Genomic DNA, 13,697 nt, shown 5'->3' on the forward strand with positions numbered 1-13,697 from the left:
AGTTGCCACTAATGGGACAGCTTTTGATATCACATCTTGAACCAGAATAAGCAAACAAGCAAGTCAAATCTTCGGGGTCAAGCTTTGAAGTCAATTTTCTGACCCAGGAAATCATTTTCTGTGACAGTGATGACAAATGCTGAGCACAGGCCTTGTATAAATACATCTATGAATGTTGCATTACAAACACAGGGCCCGGCCACTGGCTTCCCAGGGGCACACTATGAAGGGAAACGTGGGGCTGATGCAGAGAATGCCTGTTAGGTGTTCTAGTTTAGTGGTGGAAAAGAATGCAGTTAGAAAGGAAATTGAAATATGAATTTAGCTCAGATCTGCCTTATAGTTGTGCTTAATAACATGGCTCCTCAGTTGATTGGGCTTGTAACAAGGCTATTCAAGGGTTTGTTTGACCTCTCATTAGTATTAGCACAGATGTTTCAATATAGATCCTGAAGCAGAACACTAGAGAAGATGCTTAAAAACCCTCAACAATTATAATTTGGACTTTTTTACATGGTAAAATTCCATGAACAAAGAAGAATTACCCTTCACTGGTTCCTAAAACTGAGCAGACTAATTATATACTGTAGGTGACCTGACACATTTGCAAAATTGCTATACGAGTCCATCATGGAATATGTTCACATGGTTTTATAATGGAACACATGTCCATGTTAATCTGTATCTACCAAGATAGGAAAAAGGGTGGGGGTGACCTTTATCTCATATTTAAAACACAAGCAATAACTGAAATTCATTTTCAATTTATTTTCCAATCATATAAAAGGAAGGGGGGAAAAGATTACTTTTATTGAATCTTTTTTAGCTGGTAAAAGGTTGGAAAGGCTCACTCCTGGTGCTTTGCAGGGAGCTCTGGGGATGGTCTATAGGGAACAGACTTAATCGAATAAACTAATCTTTACTGTGGAGATTAACTGGATGGCAGGAGAGGCCAAGCAGAATGCAAAGTATCAGCAGGCCCCATCAGCGGCTTTCAAGGTGCTGGAGGCAGCGGGCGATCCTCCCCCATCGGGGCCACCCTACTGATCCTGCAAATTTGGTAAACTTCATGGAAATTTAATAATGCCGCCGCGGCATTGTGTTTGCCTGCTGAGCAAACAGCCTGGCGCTGCGAGGCACATATGTGATGATTTACTCCGTGTTTTTGGAAGCTACAGTAGCTGCTGCTCTGGGAGCCCAGGGCCCTTCCAGCTGAAGAGTATGTGCTGCATGCATCCTGGAGGTAAATAATACCTAGAGGTAAGGATTTGGTTCAAAGCAGCGTCTGACAGTTGGTAAACTCCATTACTTTGTGAGCAGATCCTTTCAAACAGTCTTTGATTTTCTGTGCCAACATACACAGGCTGCATTAGGTGGGGTTAGAATCAATTGTGTCCAAACACAGCTTGGTGGAGTAACATATTTGCAGACTTCCCTGATAGCTCGAATAAAGCCCAGTCCCCAGGCTGTGGGGAGGAGGGACAGGGCTCTGATCTTTTGGAATCCAGAACAGTGTTTCTCTTCACGGGGAGGGCTGTGGCTCTGCTAACTCTGCCCTGGACATTCCCTTGGAAACTGTTTTAAGTAATCTTTCTCTAGGAGGCCGTGCGTTACAATGGAATAAGCGGTGAGTTCGGAGTTAGGGGCATTACTGGCCCTAGCAATTTCTACCTGTAACACCCTAGTTTATTTAGCTTCTTTGTCCTCCTCCCAGGTTCCTTCCAAAGCCCATGGACATTGTGCCAGGTAAAAGGTAGGTACTTTATAATAGCCAGGAACAACTAGCATTTAATAAATGACTAAGGTTTCCAAAGGACCTGATAAATTTTGTTTCACTTTATCCTCATGACAATCCTGGCTATTTTCATTCCCATTTCATAGATGAGGAACCTGAGGCAGGAGGAAGAAGCTAAATGGTTTACCCAGGATCATGGAGGTAAGTAAGTCTGAAGTCACACTCTTGTGGACTCCAGGCCTAAGTTTCTATCCGCTTGCCAATTAGCTGCCTCTTCTTAAAGAATGTCTTTTGAATTGAATTGAGTCACAGTTTGGTCTAATAGAAAGAGTTCTGGGTTGGGAATCAGATGCATTGAGTTCAAAGTTCTTAATAATTATGTGACTGGGGGCAAATCACTTACTTTCCCTGGCCCTTAGTTTTCTTATCTAAAAAGTTAGACTTCTGGACTAGTTGATCTCTAAGATCTCTTCTCTATAGATCAATTATAGCCATAATTGTATGAGCTAGGGATCTTTGAATCACTTACTTTCATCATGCCCTTCCATCTCATGTCTATGCTATGGTCCATCATATAGTCCTGAGCCTAGAGACAGAAGAAACAAGGCAAAAGTATAGCAACAGCTAGGGAGAAAGCTGAGAGGCTAATATAAACATAATCTTCTTATTGGATAAATAAACATTTTTTATAAATCTCCCCTGTCAAGATCTGCCCTCCCCCCCCAAAAAAAAAAAAAATAAATAAAAGCACCTAGATCCCTAATTGGGAACACAGGAGCATAAATATAATTAGAAAATCTGTGGGGAAATCACCATCTTTTCTGTTTTCAACTTTGAAGACTGATCAAATCAAGTCAAAAAGTATTATTCCATGCTAGCTCTATAATGCACAGGACAGTCTAGGCACTCTGGAGGATGTAATAGAAGGAGATGGAGTCCTGAGATTCAAGGAATATGTAATCAAAGCTGTGGAGAAAGGACAGGAAGCATAGGAAAACATAGTACATGAAGGCAGATGAGTCAAGGGCTAAATTGCCTTGGGCTGCCTGTTCAGGGAGGAGTTCAGAGGTCATCCATTTCAGTTCAATATAGCCTAAGGTCCATCTACAATCTGCTGGCCATGTCAATAAAAATGAATGAATGATAGAAAAAGTATTTGTTAAGCACTTACAATATGCCAAATCCAAAAGCGAGGAGGACTCCTGCCTTCAAGGAGTCTACATTTTAACACATTAAGATTGTGAGGGAGTTAGTGGGAAGGATATTTTATTTTAGTAAATTATAGGAATGGTAAGTGGAGCCATGGGCCTGCACTTTCCAATAGCAATGACAGAATTAATTTGATTAGAGTTCTAGAACTGGAAATGGGGGAGTGGAAGGTGGAATTGTGGAGAAGACAGAGAATAAAGCAGAATAAGACTGGGATCAGGATAGCTATCTTACTGGTCACTTGAGTCATTCACTAATCATGGCAGCTGGGCTCTAGATCAGGAATATGAGAGATGAAAGAAGTGAGTCTCCCAGGTCATGATCACTAATCCAAACAGAAAAGCAGATAAAAACAAGGCTGGGGAGCAAATATAAAATTCAAATGGTGCTGGCAAAATGGGAAGCACGCATGACCTTTCAATTCATTTAAACAAAAATATATTTGACATCTACTATGAATAAGTCACTGGGATAGGGCACTCAAAGACAACACCAAAAGAAGTCTCAGTCCTAAAGGGAGCTCAAGAGAAAAAGAAACGTTTCTTTGGTTATGTGAGTCACACTTTCAGCCCAACTGGTATCTTCTTTTCCTTTTTGTCTCCCACACATAAACTTCCCCCATCTAATCATGTGCTTGATTTTTAGATTCCACCATTGTAATCTCATTCCAGTCCTTCCCCCTTCTCTTCATTATTGCTACAAGTCTTTTAGCTTAGGTTTTCATCATTTCTCACCTGGAATAATCTAATAGTCTCCTATTTGGTCTTCTGCCCTTTAGTTTAGATCTGATCAGAACTCTGCCTCCCCCCCCCCCCACCCCCCCCCCCCCCCAATGCCTGATAAAGTCTAAATTCCTGATTTTGTTATCAAAATACAATTCATCAACCTGTCTTTCCAGTCATTCTCATGTACTCTATGTACTCTCCAGCCAAACTGAATTTAGTGTATCTTTTTTCCTCTCCCGTCCTCTGACTTTTTCTCATGTTCTCCGTATGTGGAATGGACTTTTTTCTCTATTTGCTGATTTTCCTCTTCTCTTTTGAGACTGACCCAACTTAGGGGCCACCTTCTTCATGAACTCTTCCCTGCTTCCTCACCTCTCCCTAAAACTGACCTTTCTCTTCAAACTATCTCAGCATGTTGTCCCTTATGTGTGATAAGTACATCAGTTACATTTCAATAGAGTGTAAGCTCAGTGAGGGCAGTTAGGTGACTCAGAGGATAGAGCACCATTGTACCTGGAATGAGGAAGCTTTGAGTTAAATTCAGCCTCAGATGCTTATCAGCTGTGTGATCTTGGGCAAGTCACTTATGCTAGTTTGCCTCAGTTGCTTCATGTGTTAAATGAGCTGGTTAGGGAAATGATAAGCCCCTACAATATCTTTGTGAAGAAAATCCCAAATGGAGTCATGAAGAATTGGACCCCACAAAGTAACCATAACAAAGCTCAGTGAGGGCAAGGATATCACTTTCATCTTTGAATCTCCAGCTCCTCACCCACATTAATAAATGCTTGTAGAAATAAATGGGCAGTAGGAATGGATGCAGCTGAAGAGGGTATGATAGAATCCTATAATGACTGAGGACTTTTCAAAGTTACTTATCAGGAAGGGCCCCAAATTAGAAGTGAAGAGAAAGGGCAACAAGGGAAAGGCAGAAATGAGACAGTTGCTAGGGTTAACTATTAAGGTTCATTCGTCACTTGGCAGACAAGGCCTGTCTAAATGCTCCATTCAAGGTTTAGAAAACAAAGTTAATTTAAGAAATACCAGGTTGAAAAGCAAGGGGTTCAGTACAAATTAATGAGCTTCCATCTTCCTGTGCCTCTGCGCTCTGTTGAAGTGTTTTTATTCTTTTCATTGAATAAAAATGAAACAACTATGCTTATTTTGAACTGTTTTTCAATTCAATTAAATTGTTTTTAAAAATAACTTCAAAATATCCCAGAAAATAGAAGAAATTTCAGAAGACAAGCAGGCAGTTTAACTACCAATACTAATTAAATGTAATATACATTTAAAAACTATGAACAAAATTATGGTTTCATATATAATCCTTTTCTGTTCTTTGTATATCAAAGTATTCTTGTTGATGTTCAAATTCACAATAAAAAAATAAAAATTATTTCATTTTCCCATATTCAGTAACTTCATTGCTTTTAAGTCCCAAACCAAGATTTTCTCTAAAGATCCTATAGGTCCAGTCCTGATGGTCAATTTTCAAAGAGCAGATTTCTGCTCATGACTTGTCCTATAATTATTAACTCTTCCTGCCTATATCATGGTATAGCTCTCTTTAGTTCTTACATTATCAGGTCCAGTTTATTTAATTATAAGCAGAAAAAGAAATATTGGAAAGAGAATCCTACATCTTTGACTATGCCAGTCCTTTCTGTATGATCTCTTGTTTACAGAGTTCTATTCTTCATTCTTAAGGGGAAAAACAAAAATGACATATTATTACTGATAATTTTTCAAAAATTACTCAACTCTCCCAAACTTACAGTAGCTTTACAGAAATGTGTAATTATTCGACCAAATACAACTATTTAAAAATTTGTGGGAGAAGAGAAGGAAGTCAAGAGAAAGGAAAAAGAAAAATTTATATAATGTAGAGTGGGATAATATGGTACTAGATAATCTCAGATACTAAAGCTGTATTGTTCCCTATCCTGGCCATATAAGAGATGACCTTTCCACCCTTTTCACATACATAGATGAATGTTCTTTGAGCTTCCTGGTTTCCTAGCCAGTGATGATCAATATTGCCATATAAGAGATGACCTTTCCAGTCTTCTCACAAGCACATGGATGAGAGTTCTCTAACTGAGCTCTCTAGTTTCGTAGTCAGTGATGATCAATATTGCTGTGAAGAACGAATCTTCTTCCCCAACAAATAATGGTTAATTTCTACTACGGGAGCTCCCGGGGGGAGGTATGTGTATGTGTGTCTCAATCCATAATGAACTTGGAGCTTTCCTACACTAGTATTCATGGCAGGTTGTCAACCAAATAGGTCTATAAAAATTGACCTTGTAATGATCTTCAGTGACCCTACAAGTCAAAATGTCCAAACAGTTTATTCAGTCAAAGCTTACTTAGGAAAGTTTCACCCCCGAGATACAGGACAAGTCAATTGTAACATGCCTCCATATTACATGGATTTGGACATGCTGTGGATTAGGTTGTGACCCTCCTGACTCATAAATCTTTATACTTACTTACTTTTAATGATCATAGCTGTTTCATTTTCATGATCATATTGAGCCTGGTGGTTAAGGTACAGCCTGTCTTGATGCCATAAAAGCACAACAAATATTGAATAAGTACCTACTATGTGCAAGGAACTATACTAGTCATGGGGGAGATAGAACATTTATGATCTTTCTGTCCTCATGGAGCTTTCATTCCATTAGACAGATGATATAAACATAAATAACTATCATATAAGATAAAGGATGATGAAAAATATTTGAGAGATATATACAAATTCTATAGGAATATCCAGAGGAAGACATCAATACTTATTTGGGAAGATGGGAAACCAGTGAAGACTTTCTGGATGAGCTGGGTTTTAGAGGTTAGGGGGGAATTCATGGGATTCTAGATCTAGAGCAAGAAATCATCTAGTCCAACCCATTTTATGCCTAGAGAGGTTCAATGACTTATCTAAAGTAAACTATGTCTTTCAGATTGAAATCCCACACTTTGTATTTTTGTACCTCTACTTTACCATGGTATATTGAGATCATGCAATTGAAGGACTGAGGACAATAACCAGTGAAGGATACTATGGAAAAAGAAGGGGGGAAAGGATCCCAAGGTATTTTATACCTTCCAGCAAACCATGAACAACATAAGTCCCTCAACAATGAAAGTACATGCTGGTCCCAATGGGTATAGCTTTCCTTCTAGAAGCTGGATCATTTCTATCCAACAGATCTCAAGGAGTTGGGATTAGCACATACTGAATCTCAAAGCAGGCAATTTAACAAGACTTTATAGTCTCATCTTTCTAATTCAATTACGGCTAATAATTAATTGCACTATTTCTCTCTTTCTTTCCCATTTAGATGATATGCCTACCTCATTTCTAGAGACGGTCACATACAGGGAAAAGAGGGTATATGAGATCAATCCAAAATAAGTGTCAAACATGAAGCTTATGGGTTGGGTCACATGCAGCCCACAACACATCTGAGTACAGCCCAGACAGGATTAAAATATAATTGGAAAGTATTTTAAAAAATAAATTAAAATATAATAGAACATAGGCAATGTTTTTTTAATTATTATTTTTTATTACAGCTTTTTACTTACAAAACATATGCATGGGTAATTTTTCAACATTGGCTCTTGTAAAACCTTCTGTTTCAACTTTTCCCCTCCTTCCCCCTACCTCCTCCCCTAGATGGTCAATAGTCTAATACATGTTAAATATGTTAAATACAACATATGTATATATATCCATACAGTTATTTTGCTGCACAAGAAAAATCGGATCTAGAAAGAAAGTTTAAAAAAAAAAATCTAAGAAGGAAAACACAAATGTAAGCAAATAAGAGAAAGAGTGGAAATGCTAAAACATAGACAATGTTAACTAGGTTTTCTAAGTCAATATGCAGACTACAGGGATCCTTGTATACGGTTTAATGTCTTCTGTTACTATTTAAGTTTGATATCACTGGTCTAGAAAGATAGGATTAGAGCCAATTTGCAAAGGACTTAAATGCCAAACTGAGGAGTTTGTCTGTTTTCATTCTGGCAGTAGGAAGCCACTGAAACTTCTTGGACAGGGAGAGGATACTACAAGATCCATACTTTAAGAATGTCAGTTTGTTATTTCTATATAGGATAAGGTGGAGAATGGAAAGAGAAGACTTAAAAAAAATCTAATGAAGAGACTATTGCAGTAGTTCAGGAAAGAGGAAAGAGGAAAGATCCTGAATTATATTGGTGGGTAGGTAAATGGAGAGAAGAGGAAGAAGGTGAGAGATGCCGAGGAAGTAGAATCAAAAAGATTTGGCAAACAAGTGGTATGTATTAGAGTGGAAAATTGAGGGTAATTTGCAGGCTGTAAACCTGAGTAATTAGAAAATGGCGATGTCCTCTTGCTGGATACAGGGATGTTAATAAAAGGATGGGATCTGGGGGAAATATAGTGAGTTCCATTTTGGACATATTGAATTTATGATAATTAAAGGATCTTCAGGAGATCAGGAGAGAGAGGAGACAATATATACATTTGGGAGCTATTTGCACACTGGTAATGATTGAACTGATGGGGAGTTGGTGAGATCTCCAGAACAGAGTATAAAAAAAGAAGAGGGTACTGGATAGAGGGTATATTGAATTATAGGAGAGATATGGATGATGAGCCAGAAAAGGAGACTGAAAAGGAACAAATAGTCAGGTAGAAGGAGAATCAGGAGGGAGCAATATCACCAAAACCAAGGAAAAGAGAAATTCCAAGAAAAAGAGTAGGGTTGGAGGTGATGAATAGCAAAAAATGGCGCAGAAATCAAGAAAGATGAGAATAGAGAAAAAAACATCATTGGTTTAGCAGTCAAGCAATCACTGGTGATTTAGTTCAGAGTAGTTCCACATGAATGAATGGAGAGACTGGAAACCAGAATGAAAGGAATTTAGAAATGAGAAAAGGCACACAGTAGGTATAGAAATGAATAAATTAATCCTTTGGAAATTGCGTGTAGGATAATTGTTTCTTTTTCACTTTTTCTTGAAGTCATAAGATTTGAAGTTTAGAAATCACATAATCTGACTTCTTCATTTCACTGATCAAAAGAAATTGAGGGCTTAAAAAAAGTTAAGAGACTTAGGCAAAGTCATACAGCTAGGAAGGACAATGCTGGAATTTTGAACCCAGGTCTTCTGATTCCAGATATCATCTGTGAAATGGGAAGAACAATACTCATACTACTGATCTCACAAATTATACAATATGACAGTGCTTGCTTGTGAGGGAAGTACTTCAAAGGATTTCATTCCAGGAAGGCAGATGATTAGATTACTTTTTTGATGAAGAGGCAGAATGATGGAGTAAATAATGGGTACAAACCTTACTTCTCTTGAATGCTATTTGATCATGGACAAATCACTGAGCCTTTCAGTGGTCCAGAAATTATTTCATATTTTATGTGGACTTGTATAATAATAAAATAATGATAGACTTTTATGTAGTATTTTAAAGTTTGTAAAGTAGTGTAATGAATGAGATCAGCTGAACTTCACAACAACCCTGGGAGGTAGATATAGCAAATATATTTTTCCCATTTTACAGATGCATAAAACGAGGCTCAGAAAGATGAAGTGGCTCTAATAGCTCATAAAACACTTGATTTTTCTTGGCTGCAGTTTCCTCCTCTGTAAAATGAAGGTATTGGACTAGATGATCTCTTAAGTCCTTTCCAATAGGCAGTCTCAGTTTACCCATCACTTGAAAGTTCTGAGTCTAGCTCTAAATCTATAATTATTAATCTATGAAAATATGGGAGACCTGGTGGGATGCATTAGTGTGAGGAATTTCCATACTAGAAGTTTACTAAGCAAAAAAAAAATCAATTTCAAATAAAAATTATATATACTATTAGGCATATACATGTATACACATTTAAATATATATATATGTATATGAGTATGTATATTATTTATACACATATACATGTCAACTTACATATGTATGTACCTATTTGTGTGCATGTATAAGTATCCATATATGATAAATGACCCAGTTCTTCTGGTGTCATAATACATTGATTTAAAACATTTTGTATCCACCACTTCCCCTTCCCCCCACAGATAGCAAGTGATACAATATGACAGGCAGAGCACAAACAATCAGACTTGAAAGCTTATTTGACAAGTATCCCTTTCCTTGCCTTTTGCTGCATTATGTTCATTATGATAAATGGTGCTTGGGTTTCTGTCCCTTCATTCAATTACAAGTGTCTTTCCATATGTAGTATTTCTGGTCAGGAATCCACAACAATGAGGAATCCAAGTTCATCTGCATCTCTTGGCAATGCTGAATGCGAAACCCAACAGATGGGAATCTAATTGCAGACCTGTTGTGTGGACATTGTTAACAAATGCAGAAGGAGCAGTGTACAGGGCTTTTTGGAACTGAATATGGCTTGGCAGCAGGGGAGCTTCGGCTAATTACCAACATCTGAGTTTCTTGTTTAATGAAGGGGAATGTGGGGGAAAAAATCCACACCACAAGCCAGTGGTGCCTACAGCAGTGAGCTGGAGAATCATGGACTTCCAATCATAAAAAGGTGCTACAGGCTCATTTTCCCCTTCCAGGAGACTACCATATTAATGAGGATTTTTTGGACTTCATTCCAGCTTCCCTCCTGGGGATGACTTTCTGGGATGCACTAACGTAGCAATGGGAGAAGAACACAGGTCAAGAACAGGGCTGTTTCTCATTCCAGCCCAAGCTGTTGGCAGCATGAGGGGTATTAACAGCAAGTATTGTTTTTGTGCTATCCCAAGGAACTCACAGAGTCTAAGTGGGGATAGAGGATGGCTTAGCATGCAGTCGCTACCCAAAATATAGTAAGTGAACAATTAAACTGTGTTGACAGATTGGATGTCTGGTAAGGCTAACGTACTATTTACTACGTCTTTGGAATGAAAGTGAGGGTTTTTATGGGCATCTCCTTTATGATAGGTACTTTGCTAAAGGTCAAGCAGTTTGGGGTGTCTGTTGATTAATTTTAATGAGGGTGTTGAATGGGGAAGGAGAGAAGGATTGAAATGAGGGGCTATTTTTGTACTAGGAAAGGAGTGTGTCATGATAACAATATTAGCAATGAGGATGGGGACTGGACTGTGATTTCATTAGTCTAGGGAATTCCTAGGGGAGAACACTCCTTCTATCAAGGCAGATTGGCACCTTTGCAAAAACTTAGTCTTAGAGAGTTGCTTAGAATACTGAGAAGTTAAACAATTTGTCCAGGGTCACATAGCCAGGAGTTATTAGAATCAGGGCTTGAACTGACTCTATTATTTGAAGCTATAATGAAGAGAACAATGACTATTACAAAGGGGTGAAATTTATGTCTTTGGAGGAAACTCCTGAAAAGATGAGATTACAGAGAAATTTAAATAATAATCCTACTAATATCAATTCAGGACCAGGCCTTTGCTATGATAACTTAGAGAAATGTTTTCCTTAAAAAGTGATCTGTCCAATGAGTGTTCTAAGGTAGAATTCAAACTCAAGTCTTCCTGATTCCAGGTCTAGCTTCTTATCCACACTGACTCTCTTCCCTGTAGAATCCCATTCAGTGTTGAGATTTTAGTTGCATTCATCACAGAGGCATTTAAAATAACTGGGTTCAAATGCAGGGAAAATCAAAACAACAAAATTCAGCATTTCAAACTAGTGATAAGGGACAGTGGTGAGATAGACAGTGTAGTTCATGAGAAAGAGCACTGAATTTGGAATGGGGAATCTTCAATTCTAATCCTGATTTTGCCATTAATTTACAATGGGACTTATGTCAATGAATGAATAAATAAAAATGACTTTTCCTTTTGTCCTCATTTTCCTCCTCTAGAAAATAATAGGGCTAGCTTAGATCATAGCTAAGGCTCCATCAGATTCCAAAATCTCATAGTTTTTTGTCCCATCTATATCTTTTCATTTGTGACTTGGGTTCCTGAATTGAGCATCATATGGAAAAGAGATGAGATTTAATTCTGCTTGATCCCAAAGGACTGAACTGGGAACAATGGGTATAGGTTGCAAGGGACCAAATTAAGGATCAAAAAATTAGTTTCCTGACAAACATTTTTTTAAAAACTTTTTTTTTTTTTTAAATCTGGTCCCTTATAACCATGAATTTTAGAGTTTGGAGATCTGTTTTGACAAATGCCTCTCATTTTTTTTTTTTAGGGAACCAGAATGTAGCTGGAGAAGTTGTTAGAGATTTCTTCTGAAGTTTAACTATCCCAGCTGGTAACACTTTATTTAATTTCCTTATCTACTTTTTGCTAATACAATTTTTGGGTGGCTAATATCTTGGGTTTATTTCTTGGGATACTCAATAAGTCAATCAGTAAGTAATTCTCTAAGACCTACTCTGTGCCAGACACTATGTTAAGCATTAGCAATACAAAGAAATGCAAAAAACAGTGTCCCTGTTCTCCAGGAATCCGCATGCAAATAGAGGAGATGACATGTAAATAATTATTTATACACATGATATAAACTTCTTTGTCACAAAGAAAAACCCTAGAGTAAAACCAACAATAAAGTGGCTGCATCTCAAAGTGGATACAATATTTCTCAAATTATAAACCCCAAACTTTCTAATGAAGGGAGGAAGGGGGTGCTGTATGTTTCATCATCTGCTTTCAATGACTATTGTTGGTCACAGCAGTTCATCTGAGTTTGACTTTCTTTTATTGTTGTCTTTGTTCACATCATTGTAATCATTATTTATGCTGTTCTCTTGCTTCTACTTTCTTTACTCTGCATCAGTCTATGTAAATCTTTCTAAGTGTCTTCATATTTTTCCTATTGTTATCTTTCACAAAATTATCTGTTAATAAAAGGCTGTAGGAAAAGATTATCTAACAATTTGAAAATCTAACAAATAGTAGATTCAAATTCAGTAAAAGCCAGATTTTTAAGTTATTGAGGATATCCTTAGCAAACTGTCCAGGGAACTAAATAAATACAACATTGCACTCCGTGTTCCATCTTCTTCCCACGCCTCACTTTCATGGGTAATGAGAGATAGTATGATGTAATGGAAAGAATGTGGGACCTTGCTGCAGGAGAGCTAGGCTTGGATCTCAGCTTTTCTATTTATTAGCTATGTAACAAAAATAATATCATTTCACTCTCTGACTCAGTTTCCTTATCTGAAAAATGGAAAAAATAGCACTTTCACTACCTGACTCATGGGGTTATTAGGAAGAAGGATCTTTAGAGAAGAAAGTACCTATAATGATGATGAAAATAATATAGAAAATAACCAAGTAGAAGTGTGATACATATAAGAATGGAAGAAGGGTATATATATCACTACCCAGGGCACCCAGAGGCTACTGGGGACCAGGGAAAGCCAGGGGAATTGACACCATAAAAGTGTCCTCTACCAACATTTCTAGTAATATTCCTTTCTCTATACCTCTCTTGCCTGTACATTGAACCCCAGTCCTACCTTGTAGGATAGAATCCAGAAATCCTATTCTGCTCAAATCCTGAAGTTTTTTCTTTTCCCATTAGTGAAGAGTCACTCTGCTCTGCTCTAGGGCCCTTGTCCTACAAAGTGGTAGACATGGTTGTTCATACCAATTGAATAAGTTAGGGGGTTAGCAACTATTATCCTTCCTTTAACATGGAAGACTCCAAGGCCTTATTGTCTGCTGTGCTGTTATATCTTTTAAACTCTTTGGCATGGCCATTAAAACTGTGGATGAACCATAAGAACACCTGAGTTTTGTCATGTGTCTTAAGGATGAACCTTCATAGGTGTGTTATCTCCCCCAATTCAATGTGATCTCCTTGAGAGCTAGGACTGTCTAGCTTTCTTATTTAAATTCCCAGCCATTAGCACAGTGCTGGACACTTAGCAAGCCCATAATAAATGCTCATTCATTCATTTATTTATTCAAGTTTTAGGAGGATATCTTGTCCTCAGAGTAAAGTTTAAAGAGGAAGCAGGTATGGAAAGGCTTAACAAAAAGAATAAAGATGAAACATGAAACTTACC

The 13,697-nt window shown here is 37.7% G+C and overlaps 1 long non-coding RNA gene across 3 annotated transcripts in view; it reads left to right on the top strand.

The window, feature by feature from the left end:
• The first annotated feature begins 1,455 nt into the window (after positions 1-1,455).
• LOC127550716 (uncharacterized) overlaps positions 1,456-13,697 on the top strand; it is a 67,560-nt gene continuing 55,318 nt past the window's right edge. For 2 of the 3 annotated variants that reach the window (XR_007950929.1, XR_007950928.1), the window contains exons 1-4: positions 1,456-1,627; positions 1,715-1,753; positions 1,882-1,936; positions 11,870-11,932. This is a non-coding gene — a long non-coding RNA (uncharacterized LOC127550716). Of the gene's footprint in view, positions 1,628-1,714; positions 1,754-1,881; positions 1,937-7,016; positions 7,331-11,869; positions 11,933-13,697 lie in introns of those variants that run through there. The other variant, XR_007950927.1, reaches the window with a different exon arrangement.

Source organism: Antechinus flavipes, chromosome 2 (assembly GCF_016432865.1).
Source record: "Antechinus flavipes isolate AdamAnt ecotype Samford, QLD, Australia chromosome 2, AdamAnt_v2, whole genome shotgun sequence".
Classification (NCBI taxonomy): Eukaryota; Metazoa; Chordata; class Mammalia; order Dasyuromorphia; family Dasyuridae; genus Antechinus; species Antechinus flavipes.